This window comes from Geospiza fortis, unplaced genomic scaffold (assembly GCF_000277835.1).
Source record: "Geospiza fortis unplaced genomic scaffold, GeoFor_1.0 scaffold11, whole genome shotgun sequence".
In the NCBI taxonomy this organism is placed as follows: domain Eukaryota; kingdom Metazoa; phylum Chordata; class Aves; order Passeriformes; family Thraupidae; genus Geospiza; species Geospiza fortis.
In genome coordinates this window covers 2,704,546-2,717,538 of record NW_005054304.1, presented here as the reverse complement: position 1 = coordinate 2,717,538, position 12,993 = coordinate 2,704,546, and positions in this window count along the sequence as shown.

Below are 12,993 nucleotides of genomic sequence, written 5' to 3'. Positions count from 1 at the left end.
CCTGAGCCACCCACTTCAGGTGGCTCTGCATGAGCAGAGGGTTGGACCAAATGACCTCCAGAGTTACCTTCCAACCTCAACCATTCCATGGTTTGGCAATTCTGTGAAACTGCGTGTGCAGAAGTGGATACAGATATATAAATACACAGATAATTTAGTTTAGGAATTTAATATTTTGAGGAAGCCACTCTTTGAGAGTCCATGTATTAAAGACACAAAGGGACTTCTCAGCAAATTAGGAACATTAAGATGACAGGCAGAATGTGAAAATCATACATCATTGAAATATTGTGTGAGGAGTGGCAAAGTGCAAACTCACATTTTACACAGAGATGCAAATCTGAGCAAATAAACTCTCTAATTCATACACATACACTGAAGTTTCTTTTCAAAAAACCCCAAAAAAACCCAAAACGAGTGCACTATCAGTTAGACAAACTATAATTTCTTGATAGTTGCCCAGTTTCTCTATATTCAGCCTACTCTCTTAGCATCTGATCAAGATACACGCCTACAAGGGTACTATGCAAAAAAATATTCTCGTAAGTTAAAGGCTGGCACACATCCATCTGTGCACATAACTTATTAACAGCTGCACATGCCTAATTTCAGCTGCACAGTGACAAAAACTCCAAAGGTCATCTCCCTAAACATAGCAAGATTGAGGCACTTTTAAATCTGACACTATCTCTAAGTAGGTAACATCATATGTGTATCATTTTGTATCTCTTCCCCTTTCCTTAGAAGTTCCAAGTCTTTTGGCACTAGGACCAGCATTCTCTGTGAGTTAGTAGACACACCTAGCAAAGGCTTCTCACACCAAGTTGGACTCTGAACAAATAAATTCTTAGACAAAGCAGGAATATGTTAATAATGATGGCTGAAGGCAGAAAGGAGGGTATTTAAAGCATCACATGTAGGTGCCTATGTTAGCAGGGATTTGGGGTTTGCCTTTATAGCAAAGAAAGATCTCTCTCCCCATGATTAGGAAAGATTCCAGACAGATGACCCTTCTAGCCTAGGTGCATCAATTGGGTGGGATGAGTACAGATACCAAGTGTTCATTGCCAACATTTAAATGTTGTGAAAACACTCCCTGATCATGCAAATCAGGACATTAGGTATATCATCATCATAGATATCATCTCTGAAGGAGAACAGATAACCTTTGCTTACAGAGGCAAGCAAATAAATGCAATATGCACAGCAGGAACATGCATTCTGAAACAGAATTCATGGGATTTCACCAGAGCTCTGTAGAACTTCCCTGAATCCGTGGGAAATGCTCCTACATGCCATGGCATCTAAATACTGCATTTTCTGCACTGATCTTTAAGCTCTGTCCAACCCCAGCTATTCTGCAAGTCTGTGATCTGTTTTATATTGATGGTTTGTACTCAAACATTGACTAAATACTGTTGTCTTTTTTATCTTTGTCCTTTTTCTGGCTGTCCTGGTTTACAAAAAAATCTAAATTCTCCAGTGGGAAGCAAGATTCTATGTGAAGAATCCAGCACCTGCTAAAAAATCCAAAAATTGTAGAAATGCACAAACACAAACTACACACGTTAGATAAACAGGGAACTACTGAAACACTCTAATTTACAGATAGAACAAGGTCTATGCTTTGGATTCAGAAACGTTCTCCTCCTTAAGAAAACACATTTTAAAAGTATTTCTGTGAATGTAAATTAAACCAATTTCACTGTTTCTCAACATCAGCTCAGTCTGAGAATTGGTAGGTTATGTTTTTGAATGTTCATGAAGCTTCTTTAGACAAAGCCAAGCCTCACAGCACCAAGATGCTGTGGGAAAGATGGTCTGAAGGGTATTTCCATCAAAGACGGAACAATTTCAGGAAAGCCTGGTCCCTTGAGGCTTGCAGACCTCCTCCCCTGAGGTTTTGTTCATTTCAAAAAGGGACATCACATTCTCGAGAAGCACCACATAACCATAGGACAATGTCATGGCTCTCTCAGAAGCACAGATGCTTCTCAAAAATGAAAGAAATTTAAAAAAAAGAAATTTGTAAAAATTATCCCTCTCCTATTTCTGTCAAAATCTACAGCAAAACTATTAATGTCAATGTTGAGATAATTGACAAAATACCTGCAAAATCAGGCAATCAAATTAGTTGAAATCCATGGAAATCATCAGGGTAAAACAAGAGGGTGCCCTCACATGAATGTAACCTGCAAGGCAGCATTTTGTGAACTAAGATCTTTACTACCAATTTTTCTGACAAGTCACAGAGTACAATCTTATTTAGGGCAATGCCACTACATCCTGAACCAACCTCAGATATCAATCTAGACCACTGAAAACTTATTCATCCTGGACTCAAACTGATTTTCTATGATACCAGTTTTATGGCATAGAGAAAAATTAACTTTTTTCTTTATCCAGTTATATAAACTTCATACACATAGGATATATGCAGTGATATAGTCATATGTATATATTTCAAAACATACATCTGCAATTTTATTACATCATCTGTCAAGGGACAGGAAGCAAAGGAAAATATATAATGGCTGTGAGCTAATAGCGCAGGTATAGGGACCAAAAAACCATGGGGGAAGGGGGGGTTTAAATTTTTCCCATGCCCTATAAACATTCAAATATAAACTTGTTCTATAGATTACAAGCTATCATTTATTATTTATCAACTTTACTTTCTCCAGCCATGCTTATTTATGGACTGTATTACTGGATACCCTCTACAGGATGTCACTCTATTGAAAGGAATTTGAACTGGCTTTATAGTAAAAAACATACTATGCTTCTTGTAGCTCTGGAAACACAAACAATTTTTCTTGGCAAGACATATCCTGAGCTTTTCACCCTCTTCCTTGAGATGTCTCCTATCTTTTCTCTTAATCTGTGTTCAGCCCAATATTTTATCCCATGTACTTTCAGAAGTGTTACCATTTACCTTCCTGGTCATTAAATAAAAAATATATATAGTTAGTAACATTGACATGATTTACATCTGTCCTGGACAGGCTACCAGTTCTGTATCCACAGAATATTCTCTTCCGACACAGAAGAGGGAAAGGGGTTTAGAACTAAAAGGCTCCAAAAGCTCCATTAAAATTGCTGAGATTTTTAAGTCCTACTGATAGCAGGTCTCTAAAGTCATCACTTTGACAGCTGTGACCTCACTAAGTGTCCCTTCCAACACAGAGCTCTTTATGTCTGCTCAATTACTGTCAACCCCCAAAACCTTGTATGCTGTGGTGATAGTCATCAGAAAAAAAGCACAACATTTCCAGATTATCAATGAATCAGTAGCAAATAAATGGAAAGAAGCTAATCTACCTGAAACGCACAAATCAAAACTCTTAATGTGCCCAATCCCTCCTCTGAAATAGGTCTGTAATATGTGGTGAGAAACCCTAAAGCTTCTAATGCAATGTAAGTGAAATAGGAACTGTGACTCTCCAGGAATCATAACTGTTGGACTTGCTGCTTTTTTGTTGCAGAAAACGCTCCCAATTCTCCAAAAGCAGTCTTTCTGTATAAATTCTTTGGCGTACAGTCAGAGGAGCATGAATACTTATGGGGCCTTCTGTTTTTCAGTACTCAAATGTCAAAAAACCCATATTGGTTCTCAGACCTCTGTCACAAGGCAGAGAAGCTGGAGAGAATAATCTCTTAAGGGCTCCAAGCAAGATGCCAGTTGGAATTTACTTTAAAGTCTGAAACAGGAAAATGGTATAAAATGGCAATCTAACCTCCTCCACAATGCAATTTCGAATAACATAATACTTGAGTCACTTGGGGTGAAATTCTAGCTTCACTAAGAGACAAAAAGAATTTTCCAAGTGACTTCAAAGTGGTCAGGATTTCATTCCTTCTATGCTTCAGATATTTTATACAGAGGAGGAAGAAGCTGTTGAAGTATAAGAAATAGGCTTGCTTTAGCTAACTTTCAAATGCACCAAGATGCTGGCAGTGCACCAATTCCTTAGTTGTAAATGGGGAAGAAAACCTTTTAAAATGTCACTTTAAAGAGAAAACCCAGGCTTATTAAAGGGTCTTATTTGGCAACAACAAACTGTAGCATGCATTCTCCTCTTATAACTATTATTTGTTGCCATTACTAGGATGTGTTCTATAATTGGATTCTGGCACAGATTAGTGGAAAGAGAAAAATCTTTCCAATCTTATCCAAAGTAGGGTTTTTTCTATGTAAAACACATATGCAAGAGCAAAAGATTATCTCTTTGCTCACCAGTAGTTATTCAAATAACTTAGACATTTTAGTCTAGGCAGATGTTAAACCCACAACTTGTGAAGTTGTTTTTATAATCTCTCTCTGTGATTTGGAGTTGGGATAATTTTTTCATATTTGGTGGATAGCTTTCTAATCATAGATTGTGGCTGAGCAACTATTATGTTCCTTTCAAGAAATACATTTTGGATTAAATTTGCCTCCCACCAAAGAGTCACGTGCATCACAGTCATAAATAAAATAAATTCAACATCTTATAGATTGACTTAAAAGCTGAAAAATCAGGATGATGATTAGGCATGAATCTTCAGCACCCATCAGATAGCACACTGAAGGAACTAAGTAAATATAAGCGTAAGTAAACACAGTAGTACAAGAACAAATACAAATAACAAGAAACAAAAAAATAAAGCTAAAGCTTCTCCCTCTGCTTAGAAGTTGGTCTTCCACACTTGAAGAACTTTTTCAACCAATTAATCTGAACTGAATAAAAGTGAGAAGTGCCAAGGTGAGAAGTGTCAGCAAACTCATATAGTATCAGCAAAGCACAACTGATTCAGGCTCACCAGAACAATACTCACAAGCTAATAGGAAATAAACATATAAGGAAATTCAAACTGCAAAACAGGAAGCTTAAAGCATGTAACCTATATATTAGTTTGTTTAAACTTTTCCTCCTCTCTATAAAGCTTCACCTTCAGCAACTGCCAGCACACACTAGCTAACCAGCCCTTCCCAAGAACTCCACAGTCTTGACATAAAAATAATTGAGAAATGCTCCTGAGTTTTATAACAACCGCCAGAGTCAGAGCCACAAACTGACATCTCTTTTGCAGTTACCTGTTCCCCACTGCCCACTCTTGCAGACAGAGGGCCTGGCCAAGGTTCTCTTGATTTATTTCAGACCAACTCAGCTGTGCTGATTTAATGCCTAAGTGCAAGGAGGTATTATCATCAGGTGGAGCTGGCATGAAGAGAGTTAGAAATACACATAATCTTTCTTCCCAGAACAGAGCTTTAGGAGATGGATCCGTTCGGCTTCTGATTGATTACAAGCAATGGATGGGCAGCACCACATGAAATTTGGGTAACTACATTCAGAGGATGCCTGTTCATGGCCTACTTTCAACTGGAAGAGAGGAGCTATTTTATTTCAAAGCAGTGAGAAAGCAGATTCTGTACACTGGTTCCTCCTACTGATGCCCCAGAAGAATACCACATACTGGCAGAAATGTTCCAATTTCTATGCAAAGATTTTTTTTTCCCTAGTGCCAGCCATTTTAAAAGCTTAATACCAGCTTGTTTTCATTAAGTGGCTGAAAAAATTTGACTCAATCATTTTGAAATCAAAAAACGCTAAAATCCTTTCTTTTTTTTAAAAAACCCACAGGACTGTCACAGAGAATTTCCCGTGCATCTGCAGTGATGTTACATACAAAAAGTGTATTTTTTAAAAATATTGATAAGCTTTATTTCCTTGGATGTTTGTGAGTACAGGGAGGAGAGAACTAGATATATTTAATGAAAGATCTGGTTAAACCAACAATTCAGTCTTTTAAAAGCTTTCCAGGATCAACACAGTCCATGAATATTTCTCTGAGGTTTCTTATGTATGCATAAATAAAGCAAATGGCAATGAACCCTGAGCCTCTCAGATAAATGCAATGCATATCATGATATGTGGTGCCTTCCAAGAAGAACAGAGGTTTTCATTAGAGGCTTGGGTGTATCTCTGCTCTCCATTACTCAAAGTTATCCTCAAGAAGTACATTTTGGAAACAACGAAGTATAAAACATTAACAACGAGTGCTCTAGAAATAGGTGACTAAACAGGACACTGTCAGTAAGTCTGTAATGAACACCATAACAGAACATTTTTTCAGAAGCTCAAGGCCTCTGAGAAGCAGAGCTTAATCAAAGCAGACAGTAATACACTGCAATGGTACCATCTGCAGCAGTGCCTCAGCAAACAGGGGGGAGTGATTCACTCCTCAGTCTAGATCTGAAAATACAGTGTCTAGCCTGTAGAATACTGTCGGTCATGACAGGGGACACAATCAAGTGAAGTAAAGAAAATATGATAAACCTAAGAATGCAGAAGCAAATCAGAGAATAAGAAAGCACAAGAAAGAGTTCTTTGAAGAAGAACCTTCCTAAGATGGTGACTGATGTTGTCTTATATATCAAGAGTTCTATCATCATTGTAGTTATTCCACATTGCCAGAGATTCATACCTCCTCAATGTTTCACATAGACAGCTCCTCTAAGCACTGTTCCTGGTCCTTGCAGCAGCCATCTGACTCCAGATCCCACCAATCCACTCTTTTATACCACTTGTTCTTATTGGCTACAGGTGCACCCTGTTCACATTAGGCCAGCTCCTAATCTTTAGTAATTGGTCCAGCTGCAACTCTTTGGGGGATAAGATTACATTCTATACCACCTTCGTACTGTATCCCCCTACAGACTGAGTGATGCCATCACTTGTTCAGCAAGGAAAGTGGTGTGAAGCTCAGCCAGGGACAATTAGAGCACAATAATGCTGTGTGTCACTCCCTCTCTTCACCTGCATTTGCAGCTGTTCTGAGCATGTATTCCACAAAGGAGCATTGTGATACAAAACTGAAGTCCCCCACTAGGTCAATGTGTTTTCACATAAGTGGTTTAAAAGTGGTTAAATAAAAGACTAAAAATTGCTGCAGTCTACCAGAAGACATAAAATTTTTAAAAAGTTGATTTGACATCTGTCACAGACATCTTTTTATTAAAATCCTTTCCTTAGGATTTTTTTCCTCCTGAGAAGCTGAGAGGCCTCAGGAACAAAATGTAAACAATGACTGTCTGCTGCTGTGGAACACAACAGGTGGATCTGTGGTCTCATGTGGATGTTTGTAATTAATGGCCAATCACAACCCAGCTGGCTCAGACTCTCTGTCCAAGCCACAAACCCTGGTTATCATTCCTTTCTATTCTTAGCTTAGCTAGCCTTCTGAGGAGAACCTTTTCTTCTATTCTTTTAGTATAGTTTTAATGTAATTTATATTATAAGATAATAAATCAAGCCTTCTGTAACATGGAGTCAGATCTCCATCTCTTCCCTCATCCTAAGACCCCTGTGAACACTGTCACAGATATCAGTACACATCCAAAGTCCTAAGGGAAGAGGAGACTCTCTGTGTAATTGTTATTCACCCACCTTCCTGAGCATGGGAGATGCTCTGTCAGTTATAGCTGACAGAACCTTCAGGTGACAATGGAAGGCAAGGGGACAAACTTCTAGAAGGAGACAGCCTGACCCTGGTAGAAATTGCCAAACACATCTCCTCAAACAAGAATTTCTTAATATTGCAAATCATACCAGCCCTCCAAGGCAGAAGGAATTAAATTATCAGTTCCTACTCGCCACCAAAAAAACCCTTAAAATCTGTTACATGTTGAGACACCTCATTAGGGGTGGGAAGTTAAATCTACAGACACAGCATTATAATAAGTAATCATTAATTTAAAAAAATAAAAACACACCAATTGAGAATTTGAACCCTTTAAAAAACTGAAGAGATGAGGCATATGACTATCTGGAGGCAACAATTATTGTTACTATCTCTAGAGAGGGCTTGGCCCAGACATGTCTATTAATACCAGACCTATTAGGTCTTGACAGCTCCTAGGACATCTGTTTGTTTCATTTCCCTTCAGTCTTGCCAAATTCTAGCAGCAAAAATCACACAGTTTTTGTTCCTACTTCTGCATAACTTGAAAGACTTCCTTGCATATGTGAACTTTGACAATACATGAAATCTAGTGTTCTGTATCTGATATATAAGTACAGGCATGTGTATTTAAAGAACCACAAAGGTGGGTAAATTTCTTTAATCTGAGGGCATCTATCTAGGAATAAAGGTGCTAACAAACATTCCTCAGAGGTGGGACTCGGAGTTTTCATAGATTTGGTGTTTGACCTGAACTTCAGATGTTTGCAGAGATGAAAATATCTCACCAGGAGTTTTTCACAAGCAACTCCCTTAAGTATTTCAGTATATTGCAAAATTCCAAGAAAACATCACAAAATTACAACAAATAATACTGAGGTTTTTGGTACGGCTTTCCCTATTTTTCCAGAAGTCATCACACAGGTCCTGATCCAAATAAAGATCAGTCTAAGGTATAAAATAAAGGTTCTAAGTTAAGCTCTTGCATTTTGCTAGACTGTTACTGTATTCTGGACCTTAATCTAAAAGGTATTTCTGTCCTATATTGTTCATAATTCTGTTCTTCTTCGCTATCACTTCAACAGTAATAGTATAGGTGAGATCTAAATATCACCTGCTGGAAACAGAAAGAAAAGAAGGTAGCTACTTGTGTACCATAAATCAACCACAGGCAGTTGCTGATGCTTTGATCCAGATATTTCACTATGACTATATGCCAAACAGCTAAACTATTTTATTTACAAGAACACAGCCTTGCCCACTCATTTCATTTTCATATAAATAATTTGTTTACATTTTAAAAATAACTTTATCTTTGTTTATAAACTTTATGTGATCAATATAACCTCACACACATTTTTAAAATGAATTTTTAAAATGCCCTCAGTCAAGCTGTAGGGCCCATTCAGAGTGCCAGTACAAAGTAGTTTTATTCCAGTTTAAAGCCTGTTTGGATGCAGATCTCTTTAAATATTTTTATTCTCAGGTGAATGTTTCAAATTAGAGATTATTTCAGAATCCAAATTTGATTTTCAACTTTTTTCAACAATTATTGAAAACTTGCCTATCTAGATTATTATAGCCACTAGGAAATTAATAATCAGTAAAAATTCAGGAAGTACTAAAAAATATCCAAATCAATCAAAATTCTTATGAATCAGGATCAGCTTTCCCAGAAAATTACAGCAGCTGCTCTGTTTCAGGTATATTTTGAGAAACATGCACATGATTTCATTGTTCCCTTCAATGTCCACTAATGTGACTTGAAAAGAATTACACCATCTACGAAAATTCCCTGAAAATACAAATAAATGTATTTCCATTTCCAACGAGAGATTTACACTTGATTATGCCAGCTGAAAATCTGATCCAACAGTGCTGCAAGAGCCCCACAAGAAATGTTTGACTTCGGGGGTCTGCAGGAAATAAGACATGACCACAAGCTTGATCTGCATGCTTTCAGCACCTCTTTCACAACAATATTCCTGGGGTTTATATAATCCAGTATCCTAAATAACTACAGAGGTTTCATGGGGAAAACAGAACATTACACTCCCACCATCTTAGAGCTGACCGAGGTAAGTTGAGCAGACACCATTTATTCATGGGTTAGAAAACACGAGTTTTACATCTGAAAGTAAGTGGAAAACATTTTTCCAGATGTTCTTCCCCAGGAAAGTCTGATGCAAATAATAAAGTTGCTAGTTCAAAGAGTACATAAACTTCTATTGGCATGCATTTATTAGCTGTATTTTTAACCTCCTTCCTAAATAGTTTAATAGCACATTTAATCAATTAAGAGGAGATGAAAATTTGTGACTAGGATAATTGTTAGTTAAAACTACAAAAATCTGAGTTTACTGTTACTTGATACCTAAAATACATGATTAATTATTGACAATAGTTCGCTTTTACCCATATTCATAAGAATTATCATAGAAAACTACTACAATTTTTGACCTCACTGTGCTCAGGACTTGCATCAGTTTCAAATTTAATTTTTTTAGTCTATACAAGCAGAATAGTCTTGTGCTAGAGCTTGATACAAAGGACTTATTGTATACTTGCTTCTGTATGTTATTTATTAGAAAAAGCCAATGTCATAAAATGAAAGTCTTTATAACTGTAGTGGAATATCTGCCAGGAAAGAGAGACTGGCAACAATATCTCTTGTTCCTTTCCATTTCATAATCTGAACAACCTATAAGCAGTGACTTTCACAGGAATAAAAATACAATTAAACAATACACATGTATTATTGTATGCTGGTACATTTTAACAGAATAATTAGTTTACCTTGTCTTCATTTCCCTTTATTTGAGAGGACACAGTGGCTTGACACACGAAAATAATTTCAGTTTCGAGTTATTTTATAAGACCAAATAAAATTGCTGTTACTAGAGAAAGAAATATTTCTGTCCATAGATAGCAGAAGTAAGTTAGACCTTTTCTTGCAGATACTGGGACTAAGACACATAAAATTGTTCCCTCTTCCCAGTACATTCTCCCTCTGTCAGGGAGCAGCAAGAGATGGCCAGTACCCAAGGGGGATGCCACAGTACTCCCACTTTGTCTGTCTGTCCTCACCCCACCAGGCCCCAGCACTGTGACTGGGATTAAGGGTAAAACACCAAAATGCAACCATTTCCTGTTCATGAAGAAATGGGCACAATCCCAGCTGCTGGAGGAACCCCAATGTGTCATCAGTGGGACAAGGATCGGGAAGAGGAAGATGGCTGATGAACACTGGTGTCAGTGGCTGAGGACTACCAGGCACACATGGAGAAGGGAAGGGTTCTCCTTAGACAGAACACAGCAGATGAGACAAGGCTCTCTATGAAGAAGCTGGGGTAGAAGAGGAATGAAGGAAGCTAAGGTTAATTTCCTCCCAACCCTCTGAATCCTCAAGGAAAAATTCAGATTTCTTGACCATTCTGAAATTTAGTATGACTGAACTACATTAATACAGCCAAATACCGTAAAACCATATCATCCACACACCAAGTAAAAGTCATTGCAGTGGAAATCCAGGTCACAATAAGGCCATGACAACATGAGACAGCACATCATACCAATCCTATAGCCAGGAACACAGTCATATCCCAACCCAGCCTTTCCAATCTTGAGAGGGAGCCAGCTGCACTATTAAAGGATTAAGATTTTATCACAAAAATCTAAAGAACTGTCACCTCCTTCTGTCTCAAGTATTACATATCTAGATTTTTCCATTCACACTGTCTTAAGGCTGCACTAGTTACCTAAATGCAAGCTTTGGTTTCCAATAAAACAACACATTGTCTTATGTATCAAGAATTCTATTATTATTATAGTGCAAGGATCCCATACCACCACAGTTTCCTACCTCCTCGATGTTTCTCGTAAGCAACTCCTCCAAGCACTGACTCTTCCTGGTCCCTGCAGCAGCCATCTAACTCCTGTTCCCACCAATCCACTCTTCTATACCACTTGTTCTTATTGGCTACAGGTGTGGCCTGTTAAGATCAGGCCTGCTCCTGATCTTTAGTAATTGGTCCAGCTGCAATTCGTTGGGGATAAGATTACATTCTATGCCACCTTCATTTACCCATACTGTATCCCCCTACAACAATATTTTCTAGATAGCAGAAAAGAAGGGTGAATCTTTTTCCAGAAACCTTGATCATTTATCTCAAAATTGTGTTGCAGAGAATTCCTTACATCTATAAAAACACTCAGAAGTTTATAATTAATCTATCAGTCAATCAATAAGTCTGTAAATAGGCCCACATATGTAGCTTACTGTAAGACAAAATGTAGAATAGTTTATGCTAGCCGTTTAATGTTAAATAATATTAAAAAGAGACTTTAATGAATCAAAGTAAATGTACAAGCAGCTTATTTCAACTCAGCTTTAGTTACACTAACAAAAATTAGATAATGTAGAAACATTAGAAAGAAGTGAGATGAGTCAGGGTTTTCCATGAAAAACAGCTTCACTGCAGAGTAGCCAATAGAAATAATTTTAACCTTATTTAGATTAAGATAAAATGGCACTCTAATATCTCACTATCTTATCTAGATAATTTTATTAGTGCTTAAAATAATAAAAGATGCATCTGGCAGCAGAACAGCATTCCTCTATCGCAGAATTTGTGATCTGCACAGGCTCACATCTGCAAATGAAGATTGACACTTTTGTAAATTATGGAAGATTTTCTAATCTAAGACATTCTCTTCCTCTTGCTGTTCTTTAAATCAAATTTTAGTCTATATCTGGTTTTCATTCCTTGTTTTTTTTTATTTTGTGTGTTTATTATCGTTGCATAATTTCACTCATTGCATGATTACATAACAGGCATCTTCTGTGACATATTGCTATTTTATTCTTCTTCATGCATATATATTTTACCGCATACTGAGGGACTCGTGGAAATATTTTTATCTGTCACCATTGAAGACTGGTCTCTTGGAGCAGGTTGCTTAGCTCAGAGCTACGTTCATGATTGCCTGAAACAATGGGGATGAAGATCCCCAAATGCTCCCCACAGTCACTCATTTTGCTGTCTTGGCCTCAAAAGTGAAGAAGAAAATAATTTCTTAATTTTATAGAACTAATATTTTAAAAGTACACTCTTTGCTAAATATTTCAGTTACCATCACCCATTATCCTTTTGGACAGTATCCAACTTGCCACAGGACAATAACTTACAAGTAGTCTTGTGGTTTTGTGTGTCTGTGTGTGTGTGTAGTTTGTGCTCTATTCAACACATCAGTTCCCAATACAAACAACATAACTTGAAGAATTTTGAACACCATAATTCCAGAGCTCAGATCAAAATACTCTTGACATAATGGAAGTCTCACCTGAATAATAGATTTGCAGACTTTTGAGACTGAAGAGACCCTCTAGAAATCATCTGGCCCATGCCCCTGCTCAGAGCCTAGCCACCTAAAGCAGGTTACTGAGAACTGTGTCCTGCTGGGGTTTGAATATCTTCAAGGATGGAGATTCTCCAGCCTGTCTTGGCACCCTGTGCCACTGTTTGATGATCCTTAAAGTGAAAGTGG